At 42.1% G+C, this 22,983-nt stretch overlaps 1 protein-coding gene across 3 annotated transcripts in view; it reads right to left on the bottom strand.

Moving 5' to 3' along the window:
- Window positions 1-22,983, bottom strand: part of LOC110501378 (PTB domain-containing engulfment adapter protein 1) — a 140,776-nt gene that overhangs the window by 36,432 nt on the left and 81,361 nt on the right. For 2 of the 3 annotated variants that reach the window (XM_021578903.2, XM_036958725.1), the window contains exon 2: window positions 12,092-12,177. The gene's annotated coding sequence lies outside the window, so the exon portion shown is untranslated. Of the gene's footprint in view, window positions 1-6,760; window positions 6,879-12,091; window positions 12,178-22,983 lie in introns of those variants that run through there. The other variant, XM_036958726.1, reaches the window with a different exon arrangement.

Raw genomic sequence — 22,983 nt, 5'->3', positions numbered from 1 at the left:
ACGAGTCTACGCTAAATAAATGATATGCTCACATCGAGGCAAGTAACACTGAAACATGCATGAGAGCATAAGCTGTTCCGAACAACTGTGTGATCACGCTCTCCGCAGCCGATGCAAGACATTTAAACAGAACAACATTCAAAAGGCCGCTGGGCCAGACGAATTACCAGGACGTGTACTCTGAGCATGCGCTGACCAACTGGCCATTGTCTTCACTGACATTTTCAACCTCTTCCTGTTTGAGTCTGTAATAGCAACATGTTTCAAGCATGCCACCATAGTCCCTGTGCCCAAGAACATAAGGTAACCTGCCTAAATGACTACTGACCCGTAGAACTCACGTCTGTAGCCTTGAAATGCTCTGAAAGGCTGGTCATGGCTCACATCAACACCATTATCCTAGAAAACCTAGACCCACTCCAATTTGCACCAACAGATCCACAGACGATGTTACCTCTATTGCACTCCACACTGCCTCTTTCCCACATGGACAAAATTAACACTTTTGTGAGAATGCTATTCATTGACTACAGCTCAGCTTTCAACACCATAGTGCCCTAAAAGCTCATCACTAAGCTAAGGACCCTGGGACTAAACCCCTCCCTCTGCAACTGGATCCTGGACTTCCTGATGGCCTGCCCCCAAGTTGGTAAGGTTAGGGAACAACACATCTGCCACGCTGATCCTCAACACGGGGGCCCCTCAGGGGTGCGTGCTCAGTCCCCTTCTGTACTCCCTGTTCACTCATGACTGCACAGCCAGGCACAACTCCAACACCATCATTAAGTTTGCTGATGACACAGTGCTAGGCCTGATCACCGACAATGATGAGACAGCTTATAGGGAGGAGGTCAGAGACCTGACCTTGTGGTGCAAGGACAACAACCTTTCCCTCAATGTGATCAAGACAAAGGAGATGATTGTGGACTACAGGAAAAGGAGGACCGAGCACGCCCCTATTCTCATCGAACGGGCTGTAGTGAAGCAGGTTGAGAGCTTCAAGTTCCTTGGTGTCCACATCACCAACAAACTAACATGGTCCAAGCACACCAAGACAGTAGTGAAGAGGGCACGACCCCTCAGGAGACTGAAAAGATTTGGCACGGGTCATCAGATCCTCAAAAGGTTTTACAACTGCACCATTGAGAGCCTGACTGGTTGGATCACTTCCTGGAAAAGCAACTGTTCGGGCCTCCGACAGCAAGGCACTACAGAGGGTAGTGAGTACATCACCGGGGCCAAGCTTCCTGCCATCCAGGACCTCTATACCAGGCAGTGTCAGAGGAAGGCCCTAAAAATTGTCAAAGACTCTAGCCACCCTAATCATAGACTGTTCTCTCTAATAACGCACGGAAAGCGGTACCGGAGTGCCAAGTCTAGGTCCAAGAGGCTTCTAAACAGCTTCTACCCCCAAGCCATAAGACTCCTGAACAACTAATCAAATGGCTACCCAAACTATTTGCATTGCCCCCCCCCCCCCCTTTCTTTACTGCTGCTACTCTCTATGCATTGTCACTTTAATAACTCTACCTACATGTACATATTACCTCAATTACCTCGACACCAGTGCCCCCGCACATTGACTCTGTACCGGTACACCCCCTGTATATAGCCCCGCTACTGCTCTTTAATTATTAGTTATTATTAACTCTACTTTATTTGAGGTATTTACTTAAAACTGCATTGTTTTAAGGGCTTGTAAGTAAGCATTTCACTGTAAGTTCTACAACTGTTGTATTCGGCGCATATGACAAATCAAATTGAATTTGAACTTCTGTATTCTTAAATTTGTAACTGGTTACTTTGTATGTATGTGGTATTATGCATTAACGAAAACAAAGGGTGATCTCTTTCAGAAATTATGAAATGAGTTTCACCTTTTATCTGAACTGCGTTTACACAGCCAGCCCAATTCAGAGCTGATCTGATTAGTCAAAAGACCAATTAGTGAAAAAAATACCAGAATTCAACTGCCCGTGTACAAGCAGCCAGAGAGACCCATTGATGTCACTCTCAAAGTAGCTTTTGCTTTCACACTGCTTAGATCAGGGTTTGATCTTATCCACAGAGAGCCAGTGTGGGTGCAGGCATTTGTTCCAACTAAGGAGTTACACACCTGATTAAAAATACACCGGCCCTCTGCAAATAAATATAAGTATTAAACATTTTGCCCAACAGGAGTTTTTATGAAGTTCAGATATTCCTCAGAAAATAACAGATGTCTTCAGGGTATGTCAAGGGGTTGAAGGCTTTCAGAAGGTCACAGTTTTGTATCTTCTTGGAATCTCATATTTATTTTCAGAGATCATATCTACCACCACTCACCATAAAAGTTTGAAAAGTTTCTGAGATGAGATAACAGGGATGGCACAATAAAGTGACTTGAACGGAGAATGAAAGATGTTTTGTTATTGTCTGAGGTAATGCCAACAATATACAGTGCCTTCATAAAGTATTCACACCCTTGACTTTAAACACATTTGTTGTGTTACAGCAGGAATTTAAGATTGATTAAATTGATATTTTGTGTCTCTTGCCTGTACACAATACACTTTAATATTAAAGTCAATTTTTTTAAATAAATTACTTAAAAATGAAAAGCTCATCTCTGTACCCCACACATACAATTATTTGTAAGATCCATCAGTTGAGCAGTGAATTTCAAACACTCAACCATAAAAACCACCAAGGTTTTCCAGTGCTTCGCAAAGAATGGCAGCTATTGGTAGATGGGTCAAAATAAAAAAGGCAGACATTGAATATCCGTTTGAGCATGGTGAATTTATTAAATAACGCTTTGAATGGTGTATGAATACACCCATTTACTACTAAGGCACAGACGTCTTTTCTAACTCAGTTGTCGGAGAAGAAGGAAACCTCTCAGGGATTTCACCATAAAGGCCAATGTGACTTTAAAACAGTTAGAGTTTAATGGCTGTGATAGGATAAATTGAAGATGGATCAACAACATTGTATTTACTCCACAATTCTAAACTAAATGACAAAAGAAAGTAAAACTGTATTTTTGGGTTAAAATTAATTGAAAAGACATTGATTCAATGAATTTTTCCCAGTATGTTGTTGCATTGTTGCTCATTATTCCGTAAATCAATTAATATTTCTATAAATTCCTTGTACTACACTGTTAGTATCAAAGTTATGAAAAGTGCTGGCATGTGTTGATTTTTCTATTATAAAAATAAATCACAGCTGTGATTGAAATCTATCAACAGAAATCTATCAACATATAACTAATACCTTAAAAGAGAAGTGGAAAATACGCTTCTCACATCCCAAGGTTACTCTATGACTCCTGCCAATCATTATTATACTCCCATTCACTGTGTGATCTGAATAGCATCCCTTCAATTAACTTAGTAAAATCTATTAAAAAAAACATCAACTAACAAATCCTCATCTTTTTATCATTATTTAACAAGGCAAGTCAGTGAAGAACAAATTCTTATTTTAAATGACAACCTAGGAACAGTTAACTGCCTTGTTCAGAGGCAGAACGACAGATTTTTACCTTGTCAGCTCTGTGATTTGATCTTGCAACCATTCGGTTACTAGTCCAACGCTCTAATCACTAGGCTACCTGCCGCCCCGTCACATTAGACTGTTCCATGATATCATACCGTAACTCAATATCAATGTACAACAACCTGGCACAGATAAAGGGTAACTCAACACGAGTCTAGAGTTAATACAAAAAGTCAAACAAATCACACAGAGATAATTATTAATTGGGAGTAAATAGTTACAGTTATTAGGCCATCAACATTCCAGAAAGCACTGTCCTCCTGATACAGTAAGTCAATGGGGGTGAGGGGGGATTGAGTCACTGCTCCAAAAAAAAATGCAATTCAAAATTAGATGTAGAATTTTTTTTTAAAGTCTTGCTCAATTGGGTCATTTGAATCTTGGAAACAGAAAGTGGAAACAGCTGACAAAGCACACCATTTCTGGAAAGGCATGTCAACTTCTCTGAAATGTTTGAACAAAATTATCTAATCTGTCAAGGGTCATTGTCCGGGAGCCCTGATAAATTGAATGCTTCCCTTGTATCTTGCTTCAGCTTCATCACGAAATCCACAGATAGTTTCCCCCTCAACCCCCACAGTCAAGCATCTTAGAAAATGCATTCACCAAGGTCAGATATTCTGCAGAGTAATTTTGGTAACAATTCATTGACATTGTTACTTTTTGCTGACATAGTGATTAACTCCAAGCTTAATTCACATTCTATCAAGTTTCCAACTTACACTGCCTTAGGACCTCTGGGTACAAACTGTGGGACACATTGCATTTGACACTTGTGCTAAAAAGTTTCTGCACATTTACCTTGACGTTGCATGACAGGAACATTTAGTTATTAACCCCCATCAACTTTCCTAATGGTTCTTAATCTCAAAATTGTACGCAAGTTGCTTGATATAACAACAGTGATGTGAAAATCACTTATTAAATTATACATGTCAGTTCCACTTTCTCTGCAAGGCTTAAATAACGCATTCTAGATTGGATGATTGCCATGATTATACCTGACAGGATTTCAATATGTTCTACTTTGTCGTTTATAATGCATATTCATAGAATTCTATGCATTCAAGTGCTTCAAGTGAGTGTAAAGAGATGGCCCACTTTCAATATGTCAAAGCAATATCTGATGAAGACGAAGAGGGTTCAGCAGGAATAGAGGTTAGAGGTAACACATCTTTGCATTAGTTGAATGGAGCCTTGCTTTATAGAGAATGGTATCTAATTAGATGCCTTCATCATAAAACCTTTCATCTTATTCTAATATTTACATATGAAAAATGTGGGCCTACCTCGCTGCTGAAGTTGGCCAGTAATCTTGAACAAATTTAAAAAGATGAATTCAATGACTATATTTGAGGAGAAAAGGTTTGGCAGATAGCAACAACAACAAAAAAACTGTTGCTGTCAATAATGCAAGCTGAACACTCAATTTTGTCTTTATACATTGTTTTGGACCAAAATTTGTGTAGGTTGGCACTAAATAAACATGCACAAACACGGCAATGTTGGTTCTCTCATGTTGTGACATCATCATGTTTATAGCATTTGGGGAAGTGGAGGGTGGGCTGTGTATCATCACTACAGACCCATTTCACAAGAGCCATCACACGACCACGCACATAACTGGAAAAACACTAATCTCCACTTGCTCCCTTTGTTTTCTGTCGTTAGAAAACCCAGCACCCGCTTCCATACACACACTGTTGAAACTATTCATCTGCACCACGTAGTGCAACTTTTGATTTCAATCCATTGCCCATCTTCATATTAACCCGTCCCCCACAGTGAGACAAACATATTTGCATGACGGGGTGTAGCAATTGATAAGATTTATTTGGGATTTTTGCATGTAGCCTATTGCTTCTCAATGGGATCTAATGAGTGAGCCAATTCCATATAGGATTTTTTTTTTTTTTTAAATCAACTTAACCTATTTGGGAGCCTTTTATTAAGCACATTAGCATTGCAGATTTGCCTGTGTAGTCATTGGAAATCCGATTACCTCCCGCTGATGCATTACATGGAGTTCCAAAGCTGTGGGAGTACTGCATGCAGGCAAGCAGGCAGGCTGGCAAGGTGTTGTTCACCATATCCTAGTAGTATATACGAATGGACGGGAGGGCTACCATGAGTGACCTCTGGGATCACTCGCGATTTGTCTGACTAAATTGGAGCGGCAGGGGTAGAGATTAGGGGTGTATATTTTCCCGGTATTTTTCAAATGTTCCATCCCTAGAATAAATCACCTATTTCCAGCCCAAACCGGAAATGTCATTCTAAAGCACATACATATGTCTGGATTTGACGAGAGCTTTGATCGGCATGAAAATTCAAGCCTGATGCTACCTGAGCCTGATGAGCCATAAATTATACTTTTTATGAGCCCAAGCCCAAAAAAGGCCAAATGAAATGATTGTGCCTTTATATTACGTGTGACAGAAAAACATAAAAGCCCATAGATGTAGCCATGCTTCCTTCGGTAAACAAATGAAAATGAAAGCTCCAGTAGGCTAATCTTTTTGAGTGCGGACTGTGTTACCGTACTGTATTGTATACTACTGTATTATATGGACTGGAATTACGTACCTCGTTCAAAACCATGAAGCTGAGAGAGAACATGATATGCTGGTGCAGGACATGGGGCTTACAAAGTTACAATTGAATGCCAGCAAAGTGATTTAGGATTTGGAAACATTTTAAATGTTGGTAATTATTGGGCTAACATTCATAATAATTCCCCTGATGTTGTGCGACGTCGTTATTAGCCAACCTTCTCTTTCTTTCGATTGTGGCTTCATTCCTTCCTTACAACAGTTAAATGAAATACCTTCTATCGTCCGCATCTTCATCATTGTAATGACAAGATCGAATAAATTAGGACTGCAATAAGATGCAAACGGCTTTCACTTCTCTTCACAAAGAAAGGTTATGGTCTGAATAAACAACTGCTATAGCCTACTACCATCATGCGTCCTCTTTCAAATTGCCCGTGACTTCTATTGGATGAGGTCTTTAACGTTCAGTAAACAAGAGATTGCAAAAAAAGGTCCTGCAAGCAATTGTAGTCTAGCTTTTCCTGGGACTCCAAGAGCCAAGGACTGTTTTTTAAGGAGAGTGGCCAGCGGAGGAGCGCAAGTGTATTTTGTGCAAGTTAGAAGTTTATGCACAACCCAACATTCATTAGTTAAATCTAAGGCTAATACTGTTGCCTTCTCACCAAGCTGCTTGCCTATTGTCCTGTAGCCCATCCCAGCCTTATGTAGGTCTACAAATGTATCCCTGATGTCTTACACAGCTCTCTGGTCTTGGCCATTGTGGAGAGGTTGGAATCTGTTTGATTGAGTGTGTGGACAGGTGTCTTTTATACAGGTAACGAGTTCAAACAGGTGCAGTTAATACAGGTAATGAGTGGAGAACAGGAGGACTTCTTAAAGAAAAACTAACAGATCTGTGAGAGACGGAATTTTTACTGGTTGGTAGGTGATCAAATACTTATGTCATGCAATCAAATGCAAATTAATTTCTTAAAAAATCATACAATGTGATTCGAGTTTTTTGTTTTAGATTCTGTCTCACAGTTGAAGTGTACCTATGATAAAAATCGGCAGTGTATCAAATACTTGTTCTCCCCACTGTATATATCTATACTGAACAAAACAAAAAACAACATGTAAAGTGTTGGTCACATGTTTCATGAGGTGAAATAAAAAGTTCCCAGAAAAGTTCCATACCCACAAAAAGCTTATTTCTCTCAAATGTTGTGCACAAATTTGTTTAAATCCCTGTTAGTGAGCATTTCTCCATTGCCAAAATAATCCATCCACCTGACAGGTGTTACACAACGCCACAGATGTTTCAAGTTTAATGGGACGTGCAATTGGCATGCTGACTGCACGAATGTCCACCAGAGCTGTTGTCAGAGAATTGAAAGTTCATTTCTCTATCATCAGCTGCCTCCAATGTCATTTTAGAGAATTTGGCAGTACGTCCAACCGACCACACAACTGCAGACCACATGCAACCACACCAGCCCAGGACCTCCACATCAGGCTTTTTCACCTGTGGGATAGTGTGAGACCAGCTAACCGGAAAGCTGATGAAACTGAGTATTTCTGTCTGTAAAAAAGCCCTTTTGTGGGGAAAAACTATTTTTGATTGGCTGGTTCTGGCTCCCATGTTAGTGGGTCTTGCTCCCAGGCCCACCCATGGCTGCACCCCTGCCCAGTCATGTGAAATCCATAGTTCAAGGCCTAACTAAATTATTTCAATTGACTGATTCAATTATATGAACTGTAACACAGTAAAAACTTTAAAATTGTTGCATGTTGCATTTATGTTTTTGTTCAGTATACACAGTACCAGTCAAAAGTTTGGACACACCTACTCATTCAAGAGTTTTTATTTTTACTATTTTCTACATAGTAGAATAATAGTGAAGACAACAAAACTATGAATTAGCTCATACGGAATCATGTAGTAACCAAAAATAGATTTTTTAAAGTACCCACCCTTTGCGTTGATGACAGCTTTGCACACATTTGGCATTCTCTCAACCAGCTTCATGAAGTAGTCTGGAATAAATTTAAATTAACAGGTGTGCCTTGTTAAAAGTTAATTTGTGGAAATAATTTCCTTCTTAATGTGCTTGAGCCAATTAGTTGTGTTGTGACAAGGTAGGGTTGGTATACAGAAAATAGCCCTATTTGGAAAAATACCAAGTCCATATTATGACAAGAACAGCTCAAATAAACAAAGAGAAGACAGTCCATCATTACTTTAAGACAGACAGTCAGTCAAGTCAAAAGGGAAATGTCAATAACTTTGAACGTTTCTTCAAGTGCAGTCGCAAAAAACATCAAACGCTATGATGAAACTGGCTTTCATGAGGACCACCACAGGCAAGGAAGACCCAGAGTTACCTCTGCTGCAGAGGATAAGTTAGAGTTACCAGCCTAAACAATTGCAGCCCAAATAAATGCTTCAGAGTTCAAGTAACAGACAGATCTCAACATCAACATCAAGAGGAGAATGCGTGAATCAGGCCTTAATGGTCGAATTGCTGCAAAGAAACCACTACTAAAGGACACCAATAAGAAGAGACTCGCTTGGGCAAAGAAACATGAGCAATGGACATTAGACCGGTGGAAATCTGTCCCTTGGTCTGATGCGTCCAAATGTTATATTTTGGATTCCAACCAATGTGTCTTTCTGAGATGCATAGGTGAACAGATGATCTCCACATGTATGGTTCTCACTGTGAAGTATGGAGGATGAGGTGAGATGGTGCTTTGCTGGTGACACTGTCTGTGATTTATTTAGAATTCAAGGCACACTTAACCAGCATGGCTACCACAGCATTCTGTAGCGATACGCCATCCCATTTGGTTTGTGCTTAGTGGGACTATAATTTGTTTTCAACAGGACAATGACATAACAAACCACCAGGCTGTGTCAGGGTTTTTTGACCAAGACGGAGAGTGATGGAGTGCTGCATCAGGTGACCTGGCCTCCACAATCACCCAATCTCAACCTAATTGAGCTGGTTTGGGATGAATTGGACCACAGAGTGAAGGAAAAGCAGCCAACAAGTGCTCAGCACATATGGGAACTCCTTCAAGACTGTTGGAAAAGCATAGGATGCCACCTTTCCAACAAGTCAGTTCGTCAAATTTCTGCCCTGCTAGAGCTGCTACGGTCAACTGTAAGTGCTGTTATTGTGAATAGGAAACATCTAGGAGCGAAAACGGCTCAGTCGCAAAGTGGTAGGCCATACAAGCTCACAATACAGGACCGACGAGTGCTGAAGTTTGTAAAAATTGTCTGTTGCAACATTCACTACAGAGTTCCAAAATGGCTCTGGAAGCAATGTCAACCGTTTGCCGGGAGCTTCATGAAATCAGTTTCCTTGGCCGAGCAGCCGCACACAAGCCTAAGATCACCATGCGCAATTCCAAGCGTCGGTTGTAGTGGTGTAAAGCTCGTAACCATTGGACTCTGGAGTAGTGGAAACACGTTCTCTGGAGTTATGAATCACACTTCACCATCTGGCAGACCGAAGGACGAATCTGAGTTTGGTGGATGCCAGGACAACGCTACCTGCCCCAATGCATAGTGCCAACTGTAAAGTTTAGTGGAGGAGGTATAATGGTCTGGGGCGGTTTTTCATGGTTCTGGCTAGTCCACTGGGTCCCAGTGAAGGTAAATCTTAACGTTACATCATTCAATGACATTCTATGACGATTCTGTGCTACCAACTTTCTGGCAACAGTTTGGGGAAGGCCCTTTCCTGTTTCAGCATGACAATGCCCCTGTGGATAAAGCAAGGTCCATACAGAAATGGTTTGTCGAGATCAGTGTGGAGGCCTGACCTCAACCCCATTGAACACCATTTGTGACTCACCACCTGGATTCGGTCTTATGTAGCAAAATGTGAAATTGTGTTTTTTACATTGAATAAAAGTAGAGACTGAGAGCTACAAAATGTTATGTCATACACTGCATTTGAGGAACAATGGGAAAGTTATTCTGCTTTGAAAGTTGATCAACTTGTAAACTCACTTTTGAGAAAATGGCCTTTGAATGTTTTGGCATCTAGTGAAGAGCTCTTCGTTCTCTACACCCATTCAGCATTGTACACACCCTCTTAAGTTTTAGCCCCACCCACCTCATTTCGCTCTCGGAGCATTCAAAGCCCTGGATTACATGAAAACAGCCTAACCCGCTCTACTGGCCATAATGTCATTACGCTTTTTAGCAGACATTTACTGACACCGGCCATATTCAACGGGTGTTGTACACACGTCACGTAACATTAGCTAACGTAAGCTAGTTAAACAACAATGAACAAAGTGCCAACAATGCCACAGTGCTGGGAGCTAACCAACCAGGTTCAATGTTAGCTAGCTAACATTAGACTAACTAGAAAAGCAAACAACTCTGGGAAACTAATAATAACGTCCGCTAGGGAGCCAGCCAGCTAACGTTAGCTAACTAACAGTACACTTTAGCTTAAGACATATAGCTAGCTAGCTAGCTAGCTAGCTAAACAATAAACCACGTTTAAGATCAGACACGTTACGTAACGCTAGCTATCGAGCCAGCCAGCTAACGTCAGCTAGTTAAACAACAATGAACAAAGTGCAAACAATGCCACAGTGCTGGGAGCTAACCAACCTGGTTGACTAGAAAAGCAAATGGCTTTGGGAAACAAATAACGTCAGCTAGGGAGCCAAACAGCTACTGTTAGCTAGCTAGTAGTACACTTTAGCTTGAAATGGAACCACTTTCTTTCAAAAATTAGAAATGTGTAATATCTCAAAATGTAGCTAGCTAACGCTAGACTATGTTACCTGTATACATCATCATGCATGATGGACACGTCTCGCTCCCTTTCAGGGATGCCATACCACTGTTTCCCTTAGTTTGAAGATGTAATCCGGAGACAGGTGTTTTCTCCATCTCTTTAGCCATCAGTCAAATTCCACTGATTTCAAAACTTGATCCTCCAGAAAGAGGACAGCAACACTTATGCAGCTCCACTACACAATATATATATTTTTAAAGCCACGTTCCAACAGCATTACCAACAAAGACTGACGAGCTCACATAGACAGAAGCCTTCAATATGGCAGACCAATCCAAAATCGTCTCTCGGCATGTCCAGCCCACTCATTATATCAGGCAATCATGGCTAGTGGAAAGGTTGCTAATTTCTTCCTTGGTTTAACCAACAAGGCTCGTAAATTAACACTTTTATTCGTATATACAGATGGCATACAGGTTTGTTATTAAGGCACATGAAAGTTCACATGTTCGAGAAGGCATTTCTGCCAAAAAAACAAACATTTTGATAAAAGAATATTAGGATGCGCTGTCTGTCCCCACCTCAGCGTTGATGATTGATCATGCAGATATCAGAGAGAAGGCCGTAGAGAAGCCAGATTTAGACATCATATATTAGCTAATTTAACAGTTCAATTTCACATGCTGTTCGTTGAAATCATTTATTATACTTTATTGGTTTCTCACAGTTATTTATCCCGGGAAAAGGAAGTGGGTTTGGAGACCCGGTTCCCGCTATTCAACCCTAATAGAGATGCCTGGTGGGTGAGACCTTTGGCTGACTCGTGTCATTATTACGATGGCTTAGTGATGGCCGGAGACCTTGAGACCGTGCTTCAGGGGACCTTGAGACCGGGCTGCAGGGGAGGGCTTGCTGGACAGACAATTGAGCCATGACTAAGGTTAGAGAAGTTGAACAATCCTTCTTAATAGTTTACCTCCTGGGCTAGCAATTTGCTTTGTGCTCACATACTACTCTTATTTTTTTGTGTATCCCCTTGTGATTTCTAATCACAGTATGTGGGATAAAAATAATAATATTAAAAGGCTACACATACATTCCAGCGGTGCCTCCAATTTTGTTACCCACTCTATGAGCTGTTTTGTAACACCAAGCACATCAAGATTGCTTTGGAAGCTCCTCGGGTGAGCTAGATTTGAAGATGAGCAGTAATCCGACAGCTCCACAGCGGATAAGGTGCCTTACCGATAATTTTGATTGTGAACGACCAGGATCCACTGTTGGGCCTCACTCATCTAATGGCCTCAGAATTTTCATGAGTGCTGTGTCTTCTGTGGGGGGGAAGAAGAGAAAGAGGAGAAAGGTTAGTCCTACAGCATTGAGGCTTTGGGAATACTGAATTGATTCTGTACCATCATCTGCCATTGGTCGATACCACACAAGAACAAGAGAATATAGCCTACATAAACAAAAGAAGTGCAGATCTTTTTGAAAACAACAGTTTGAGTTGGTTATCCAGCTGAAACCTGTAGATTCTGGTAATGTTTAAATAGCCCCCTGTGTCAAATACCTCAGAAAAGAATTGACAGACGTACGTACGTACATATTCACACCTCTTTTCTTTTACCACATTCTGTTGTGTTACAGCCTGAATTTAACATGGATTAAATTGTGATTGTGTGGCACTGGCCATCACACAATATCCCATAATGTCAAAGTGGAATTATGTTTTTAATAATAAAACCAACATAAAAAAACAACATAAAAAAAGTCCATAAGCATTCAACCCCTTAAGGTAAACCTAAATAATTCCCGGAGTAACAAAGTCACATAATATGTTTCATGGACTCTCTGTGTGAAATAGTGTGTAACATGATTTTTGTATGACTACCTCATCTCTGTACCTCGCACATCTGTAAGGTCCCTCAGTTGAACATTGACATTTCAAACACAGATTCAACCACAAAAAACAGGGAAAATTGTCCAATACCTCGCAAAGGGCACCTATTGGTAGATGGGGTAAAAAAAAAAAAAAAAGACTATCCCTTTGAGAGTTTAATGGCTGTGATAGGAGAAAAATTAGGATGTACACTATATACACACGTATGTGGACACCCCTTCAAATTAGTGGATTTGGCCATTTCAGCCACACCTTTTGCCGACAGGTTTATAAACTCTAGCACACAGCCATACAATCTCCATAGACAAACATTGGCAGTTGAATGGCCTTACTGAAGTGCTCAGTTACTTTCAACGTTGGACCGTCATAGGATGCCACCTTCCCATCAAGTCAGTTTGTCACATTTCTGCCCTGCTAGAGCTTCCCCGGTCAACTGTAAGTGCTGTTATTGTGAAGTGGAAACGCAGCCGCGAAGTGGTGGGCCACACAAGCGCACAGAATGAGACTGCCAAGTGCTGAAGCGAGTGATGCGTAAGAATCGTCTGTCCTCGGTTGTGCCAACTGTACAGTTTGGTGGAGGATGAATAATGGTTTGGGGCTGTTTTTCAGGGTTTGGGCCCCTTAGTTCCAGTGAAGGGAAATCGTAACGCTACAGCATACAGTGACATTCTAGACGATGCTGTGCTTCCAACTTTGTGGCAAAAGTTTGGGGAAGGCCTTTTCCTGTTTTAGCATGACAATGTACCCGTGCACAAAGCGAGTTCCGCACAGAAATGGTTTGTCAAGATCGGTGTGGAAGAACTTGGCTAGCCTGCACAGAGCCCTGACCTCAACCCCATTGAACACCTTTGGGATGAATTGGAATGGCGACTGCGAGCCAGTCCTAATCACTCATCAGTGGAAGAACAGAACATAAATATTCCAAAACATGTATCTCGTTTGCAACAAGGCACTAAAGTAGTACTGCAAAAAATGTGGCAAAGTAATTCACATTTGAGTACAAAGTGTTATTTTTGGGGCAAATCCAATACATCACTGAGTATTACTCTCCATATTTTCAAACATATTGTGGCTGCAACATATGGGTATGCTTGTAATCGTTAAAAACTGGGTAGTTTCCAATCTGCTTTCCACCAGACACTGGGAGATTAATTCACCTTTCAGCAGGTCAATAACCTAAAACACAAGGCCAAATATACACTGGCCAAAAATACACCAAGAAGACAGTGAATTTTCCTGAGTTAAAGTTTTGACTTAATTCTGCTTAAAAAATGTTGGCAAGGCCTGAAAATAGTTTTGCCACTGCCAAATTTACCTGAATGTCAAGCCCTGAATATGTTCTTGGCCTAGAATAGTGGTAATGCGCAATTCTACTTCACAGTCACATATTCTGAAATTAACATTTCAATATTCATTTGAAGAGTTACATGGTTTATACCCCTAAGTTGGAAAAAGTTCAGGTTTTGCTTCAGTGCTGACATGCTATACATTTCACAACCAAGCCATATAGTTTGAAATTCAAGTTTCTTGTTGTTCAACTATTTGAGGGCCTCATTTGTTCAAAGGAGACTTTCGTATCTCAATACTGCCGAGGGACTGAGGGAGACCTCCAACACATCTGCTATTCAGTGGCTGCTTGTGTGTGAACAGAAGGAGCCTGCAGCATAGACATACCCAAAACTTCTACAGGGAGACATTGTTAATGCATTGTCCTGGGGCCCTCTCCCTGACTGCTTCGTTGGTCCTGCCGCAGTCATCACATTCACAGACCCTCCAGCTAACAGGACAGTGCGACTTAAATGTGAATCTGGCAGACCCTGACTCCATGGTTTCTTGCCGGCAGGAAATAATAAGGCGTAATGTTGCACAAGAACAAATCACATAGTTCTAAATGCAAGCCCTGCTGAGCCAAGGCGAGCACCTTTCAGAGACGCTTTTAAATCCATTATGAAAATAGACCACCTGGGAGCAGAAGGGGGTTACATTTTCTAACAAAAACATGGAATAAAAGAACAAAAAATGCAGTTGCGTAAGTCTCTTCAGAAAATATAGGTAGTATGTGCATAGAATACTCTTAATGAAGAACGACACAGCAACAGGATGAGAGTATTGCAACTACAACCACCAACTTGAAACTGTAGAAATAGAGTATCAAAACCAGATCCCCATAGTCCTTAGATGAGTTCTTTGAACATAGCAAAAGTCATTGGCAACATGCCAATATTCCACTCGGTGCAAGGTATCCATATGTGTATTTGTGTAAGTGAGGTATGAAAACCCCACAGGGACTTAAATATGCAGGGCCAACAGCACACTGGCTTTAAAAATAAGCGTTGGAATAAAGTTATTTCCCTTTCATCTCATTCTCATACATTGTGAAAGTGTTTCGCCTGCTGTTCTTTACATTCCAAAAGGTGTTAGACGTGATGTGGCAACATCAGTTATTCTTCCAAGCATCTGGACAGGTTTGTGTGTTTGAGCCCCAGCAGCAGCTCCACTGCCTGAGGGCTGCTGCCGGGGGTAGATAAGAGGCTGAGGCAGAGCTAGGCAGGCCATCCTTTAGCCAGCTCAGCTCCTGAGGGGAAGACCCTGGGCCTGCACTGTCAGGGTCCTACTAGTGTGGAGGGGGGCCAAGCATTCTAAAATACACCACAAAACTTACTGGAAGCTAGCTGAGGCTAAAACTGGCATCATACGCATTACTTTTGCCAATTATAAAAAAAATGACAAAAGTCAACCCATAAAACCATTGAAAATACACTGTTGTATAAAGCAATGTCGAGCAGATACAGATGCATCGACTCGAAGCCCCAGAACTTTATAAATAGCTTATGCTGTTTTCCTTTTTTATAGTAGCAAATAAAACTATATTGACGATGAATAAAACAGCTTTTAAAGCACTGAGGGACAGTATGCGTGAAGACAAAGCAATGTGCTAAACGATATCCTGCATGGAAAACCATTCTTGAGCCTTCACTTATTCCTCCCAACCTGGGACTACAGAGGCTTTATAAAATGCATACTTTCACCATGCAAAACAAGTAGCCAATCTGTGGTGAAACGTAATCTACTTAATTTACTACCACCAAGTCAACAGGAGGATCGAGCAGTCATATTGCATGTATCACACATGACCTTTAAAGATATTAGCTCAACCCCCTGCTCCACTCGAGACTACTCTTCAAAAGCCAAGGTGTGCTACACAACCCATTGCATTGCTCTTGCATGCATTAGAAGAGAGTTGGTTTTATACAGAGGTACGGGCCGCACTGCGACCTACCTGACCCATTTAAAAGATAATTGATTTAATATGTAGACTGCAGTCAAGAGAGGTTGGACTGTAGTTCCATGGGAGCAAAGTAGAATTAATCTGACTTAATCCTTCAATTGCAGACAGCGACCCAACAGATTTGTGTTATTGATTAAACACTACCTGCACTCTTTAATTTAGAATCAACAGAGCTGCCCGTGCATGTTGCTAGTTACAACAGTGTTCTTCTCTCCCACTGTGTTCAATGTGCAAAACTACAGTAAAAAATGTTTGCCCGAAGCTTGTGGCGAACTGGATATTGCAAACTGAATGCTAAAAAGATGGATGCTCCATAGGTAAACATAAAACAACTACTGGCATATTCAGTACATCAGACACTTTACTTAAATAGCTAAATGACACATACTGAACTACCTATTTTATGTAAATTGGGTGAACGGCAAAACACTGAAACACATGCTGCTTGATCAAATAAAATAAAATGTTACTTGTCACTTGCTGAATACAACAGGTGTAGACTTTACATTTAAATGCTTACAGTAGCTTGTGAAAGTATTCACCCCCTTTGGCATTTTCCCTATTTTGTTGCCTTACAACCTGGAATTAAAATAGACGATCGCTGTCGTCGTGGAAATGACCGGACCAAGGTGCAGCATGGTGAGCGTACATTTATTTTATTTGATAAATGTCAGCAACAAAACAAAGAACACGGAAACGACCATGAAGCTTACTTAGGCTATAATGCCACTAACAAAGACAACTACCCACAAAACACAAAAGGAAAAAGGCTGCCTAAGTATGATTCCCAATCAGTGACAACGATAGACAGCTGTCCCTGATTGAGAACCAAAACATAGAAACACAGAACATAGAGTTTCCCACCCGAGTCACACCCGGACCAACCAAACATAGAGAATAAAAAGATCTCTACGGTCAGGGCGTGACAGTACCCCTCCCCCAAAGGTGCGGACTCCGGCCGCAAACCTGACACTATAGGGGAGGGTACTGTGACAAGAGATGAAAAGAATCTGCCCACTCCATCAAGCAATGGGGACAACAACACAGGACCTCCTGGAACCATGGACCGCACCTGCGGAAACTGGACAACAGGGAGAAGCCGAGGAGATACCTATCATAGACTTCTCCCAGCTGACGCTTGGCATACCACCTACGCCACCTCCAGTGGTAGAAACAACCAGCTGGTATGATTGAGTCGAATCAGCCAACAGTAACACGGAAGCAGCAATGTGAGAGTCAGTAGTGCATGACCTTAAATGGTAATAATAGGAAGCTTCCATTTAACACACAGGCCCAAGGTTACGTAGGTCTACAGCACCAGTGGGAACTTCCCCTGTAAAAAGGTATATAAAGAGAACAGAGATCATAAGTATGATCCTCGTTAACATATGAGACAGACTTCATATGGAGGATCATCACAGGTAAATGTACTATTGCACTATACTCTTTTTGTTAGACTATAACAATATTTGAGAACTGGGTTATTTTGCCTAAGTACTTATTGGGTCACTATCTGAAGAAGCTGGTTGAATCTTGTGAACCCGACTAAGTCTCCGAAAAACAGAGGTCTAACCACCTCTTGATCACATAGACAAAGCGGGCGTTCGCATTTTTGACACCAGGAACCAGAGGTGATTAGCAATTCAAGGAAAAACAGTCAAGTACCAGTTACCATAAATTGAGTCTATGCAGAGTTGGAAGTGAATAGTATTAGGATATACACTTTTTGTTGGACTAGAACAATATTTTGAGAGCTGGATATTTTTGCTTAAGTACTTATTGGGTCACTATCTGAAGAAGCTAGTTGAATCTTGTGAACCCGACTAAGTCTCCGAAAAACAGAGGTCTAACCACCTTTTGATCACATAGACAAAGCGGGCGTTCGCATTTTTGACACCAGGAACCAGAGGTGATTAGCAATTCAAGGAAAAATAGCCAAGTACCAGTTACAATATATTGAGTCGATACACAGAGTTGGAAGTGTATAGAGATATTGGAATTCGGAATCTAGCGTCATAGCTGTGAGAATACCAATTACAGGAAAGCGACCAAGGGGCTGAGCATTTAAGGTAATTGAACTATTTAGTCAATATTGTTAGAAGTGTTAACGCATTTAAAGTTTTGCAATATTATCTGGCATAGCTTAAAGCATTAAGGATTGATTGAGAATTATTGTTGTATTGAGAAACTGTATAACCATTGAATTGTAATGATGTGTATAAGACAAAAAACAGTGACTTAATAAAAGCTTGAAACTTTGACAACTAGGCCAGATTAACGATCTGGAGAGCAAACGCCTTTGACACTCTCACTGAATAGAAAGTAACCCTGGTTATAGGTTAAAGTGATTGCACTAAAGAATATTTCATTGTGTGGACAATAATATATTTTTAAGAGAGTCAAAACCTATACCAATACTAGTTTCCAAGTGACTACTAGCTGACGAGCATAATAACTAATAGGAGTTGTTATTAGGTATTGATATATACATAGGTAAAGATAACTTGAAGGTCAAAAAATATAGGAGGAATCCATAACACTCTATCCAAGGCCTCATACTAGACCGGAAAATAAGGGAGTGACAACGTGAATGAAGGAACAAACCCAACTCGAATAAACGAATAAATAGGAGTGTTGGTAGGGCCGCACGGCTAGGCCCTTGTTACACCGAAGTAACTAAAGTCCCAAAGTACTCTGCCCAGCCAGAGGACAGGGTAGCGGCTTTTGCTGCAGGTATTGGGCAAAAGTCAGCACCGTGACACTACGGGTGGGCATCTACCTCGGTGGCGGCTCCGGTGCGTGACGCTGACCGCGATCTACGTCTGGCTCCCCCCACTTTGGTGGCGCCTCTGGTGCGGGGACCCTCGTCGCCGACCCCGGATTGGAGACCCTCTCCGCAGGCCCCGGACTGGGGACCCTCGCCGCAGGCTCCGGACTGGAGATCGTCGCTGGAGGCTTCGTGCCATGGATCATCACTGGAGGCTTCGGGCCATGGATCATCACTGGAGGCTTCGGGCCATGGATCATCACTGGAGGCTTCGGGCCATGGATCATCACTGGAGGCTTCGGGCCATGGATCATCACTGGAGGCCTCCTATGTGGAGCCGGAAAAGGTCTCACCGGACTGAGGATACGTACTGGAAGCCTGGTGCATGGAGCTGCCACAGGGCTTACCAGGCTGGGGAGACATACTGGAGGCCGGGTACGTGGAACCGGAACAGGACACAGGATACACTGGGCCATGGCGGTGCACTGGAGGTCTCAAGCGTAGAGCCGGCACAACCCGTCCTAGCTGGATGGAAAAAGGCTGCCTAAGTATGATTCCCAATCAGAGACAACGATAGACAGCTGTCCCTGATTGAGAACCATACCAGGCCAAAACATAGAAACACAGAACATAGAGTTTCAGGGCATGATAATTTGATTTATACAACATGCCTACCACTTTGAAGATGAAAATGATTTTTTATTGTGAAACAAACAAGAAATACGACAAAAAAACAGAAAACTTGAGTGTGAATAACTATTCACCCCCCCAAAGTCAATACTTTGTAGAGCCACATTTTGAGGCAATTACAGCTGCAAGTCTCTTGGAGTATGTCTCTATAAGCTTGGCACATCTAGCCACTGGGATTTTTGCCCATTCTTCAAGGCAAAACTGCTCCAGCTCCCACAAGTTGGATGAGTTCCGAAGGTGTACAGCAATATTTAAGTCATACCACAGATTCTCCATTAGATTGAGGTCTGGGAATTGACTAGGCCATTCCAAGACATTTAAATGTTTCCTCTTAAACCACTTGAGTGTTGCTTTAGCAGTATGCTTAGGGTTATTGTCCTGCTGGAAGGTGAACCTCTGTCCCAGTCTGAAATCTCTAGAAGACTGAAACCGGTTTCCCTCAAGAATTTTCATGTATTTAGCGCCATGCATCATTCATTCAATTCTGACCAGTTTCTCAGTCCCTGCTGATGAAAAACATCTACACAGCATGATACTACCACCACCATGCTTCACTGTGGGGATGGTGTCTTCGAGGTGATGGTAGGTGTTGGGTTTGCACCAGACATAGCGTTTTCCTTGATGGCCAAAAGGTTCAATTTTAGTCTCATCTGACCAGATTACCTTCTTCCATATATTTTGGGAGTCTCCCACATGCCTTTTGGCGATCACCAAACGTGTTTGCTTTTGCAAACAGGTCCCTGACTGCTGCTTGGTCTTCAAACCCTTGCTTAGTGGTTTGCAGACTCTGGGGCCATTCAGAACAGGTGTATACAGTGGGGCAAAAAGTATTTAGTCAGCCACCAATTGTGCAAGTTCTCCCACATAAAAAGATGAGAGAGGCCTGTAATTTTCATCATAGGTACACTTCAACTATGACAGACAAAATGAGAAAAAAAATACAGAAAATCACATTGTAGGATTTTTTATATATTTATAAACTTGGCGCTCCATGCTGTAGCAGAGAAAACTGGAGGGGTGGCTGGAGTCTTTGACAATGTTTAGGGCCTTCCTCTTACCCCGCGTAGCATACAGGTCCTGGATCGCAGGAAGCTTGGCCCCAGTGATGTACTGGTCCGTACACACTACCCTCTGTACCAGTCGAGCAGTTGCCATACCAGGCAGTGATGCAACCAAGCTCTCGATGGTGCAGATGTAAAACCTTTTGAGGATCTGAAGACCCATGCCAAATAATTTTAGTCTCCTGAGGGGAAATAGGCTTTGTTGTGCCCTCTTCACGACTGACTTGGTGTGTATTGGACCATAATAGTTTATTGTTGATGTGGGCACCAAAGAACTTGAAGCTCTCAACCTGCTCCATTACAGCCCCGTCGATGAGAATGGGGGCACGCTCGGTCTTCTTTTTCCTGAAGTCCACAATCATCTCCTTTAGTGTTGGAGTCGTACCTGGCCGTGCAGTCATGGGTGAACAGAGAGTACAGGAGGGGACTGAGCACGCACCCCTGAGGTGCCCCCGTGTTGAGGATCAGCGTGGCAGATGTGTTGTTATCTACCCTTACCACCTGGGGGAAGGCCAGTCAGGAAGTCCAGGATCCAGTTTCAGAGGGAGATGCTTAGTCCCAGGGTCCTTAGCTTAGTGACGAGCTTTGAGGTCACTATGGTGTTGAACGCTGAGCTGTAGTCAATGAATAGCATTATCACATAGGTGCTAATTTTGTCCATGTGGGAAAGGGCATTGTGGAGTGCAATAGAGATTGCATTGTGTTTAGATCTGTTGGGGCGGTATGCAAATTGGAGTGGATCTAGGGTTTCTGGGATAATGGTGTTGATGTGAGCCATGACCAGCCTTCCAAAGCATTTCATGGCTAAAGACGTGAGTGCTACGGGTCGGTCGTCAATTGGGCAGTATTACTTACCTCAAAGCAAGCATAGACTTAATTTAGCTCGTCTGGTAGTCTCGTGTTACTGGGCAGCTCGCGGCTTCGCGGCTGTGCTTCCCTTGTAGTCTGTAATAGTTTGCAAGCCCTGCCACATCCGACGAGCGTCGGAGCCAGCGTAGTATGATTCAATCTTAGTCCTGTATTGACGCTTTGCCTGTTTGATGGTTAGTCAGGGGACATAACGGTCACTTTTTTATTGACTGAGTCACTGGTGCTTCCTGCTTTAGTTTTTGCTGGTAAGCAGGAATCAGGGGGATAAAATTATGGTCAGATTTGCCAAATGGTGGGCGAGGGAGAGCTTTGTACTCATCTTTGTGTGGGGAGTAAAAGTAGTCTAGAGTTTTGTTCCCTCTGGTTGCACATTTAACATGTAACTGTATCCTTGAAAAAAGTATTCCTGCAATTGCAACTACGGGCCAAATAAAGTTTAAAACTAAAGAAAAAGCACAGTGAGCAAAATAAATCAAATACAGTGCCTTGCGAAAGTATTCGGCCCCCTTGAACTTTGCGACCTTTTGACACATTTCAGGCTTCAAACATAAAGATAGAAAACTGTATTTTTTTGTGAAGAATCAACAACAAGTGGGACACAATCATGAAGTGGAACGACATTTATTGGATATTTCAAACTTTTTTAACAAATCAAAAACTGAAAAATTGGGCGTGCAAAATTATTCAGCCCCCTTAAGTTAATACTTTGTAGCGCCACCTTTTGCTGTGATTACAGCTGTAAGTCGCTTGGGGTATGTCTCTATCAGTTTTGCACATCGAGAGACTGAATTTTTTTCCCATTCCTCCTTGCAAAACAGCTCGAGCTCAGTGAGGTTGGATGGAGAGCATTTGTGAACAGCAGTTTTCAGTTCTTTCCACAGATTCTCGATTGGATTCAGGTCTGGACTTTGACTTGGCCATTCTAACACCTGGATATGTTTATTTTTGAACCATTCCATTGTAGATTTTGCTTTATGTTTTGGATCATTGTCTTGTTGGAAGACAAATCTCCGTCCCAGTCTCAGGTCTTTTGCAGACTCCATCAGGTTTTCTTCCAGAATGGTCCTGTATTTGGCTCCATCCATCTTCCCATCAATTTTAACCATCTTCCCTGTCCCTGCTGAAGAAAAGCAGGCCCAAACCATGATGCTGCCACCACCATGTTTGACAGTGGGGATGGTGTGTTCAGCTGTGTTGCTTTTACGCCAAACATAACGTTTTGCATTGTTGCCAAAAAGTTCAATTTTGGTTTCATCTGACCAGAGCACGAAGCACATGTTTGGTGTGTCTCCCAGGTGGCTTGTGGCAAACTTTAAACGACACTTTTTATGGATATCTTTAAGAAATGGCTTTCTTCTTGCCACTCTTCCATAAAGGCCAGATTTGTGCAATATACGACTGATTGTTGTCCTATGGACATAGTCTCCCACCTCAGCTGTAGATCTCTGCAGTTCATCCAGAGTGATCATGGGCCTCTTGGCTGCATCTCTGATCAGTCTTCTCCTTGTATGAGCTGAAAGTTTAGAGGGACGGCCAGGTCTTGGTAGATTTGCAGTGGTC

This window comes from Oncorhynchus mykiss, chromosome 22 (assembly GCF_013265735.2).
Source record: "Oncorhynchus mykiss isolate Arlee chromosome 22, USDA_OmykA_1.1, whole genome shotgun sequence".
NCBI classification, from domain to species: Eukaryota; Metazoa; Chordata; class Actinopteri; order Salmoniformes; family Salmonidae; genus Oncorhynchus; species Oncorhynchus mykiss.
This window is presented reverse-complemented; position numbering and strand designations above follow the sequence as displayed.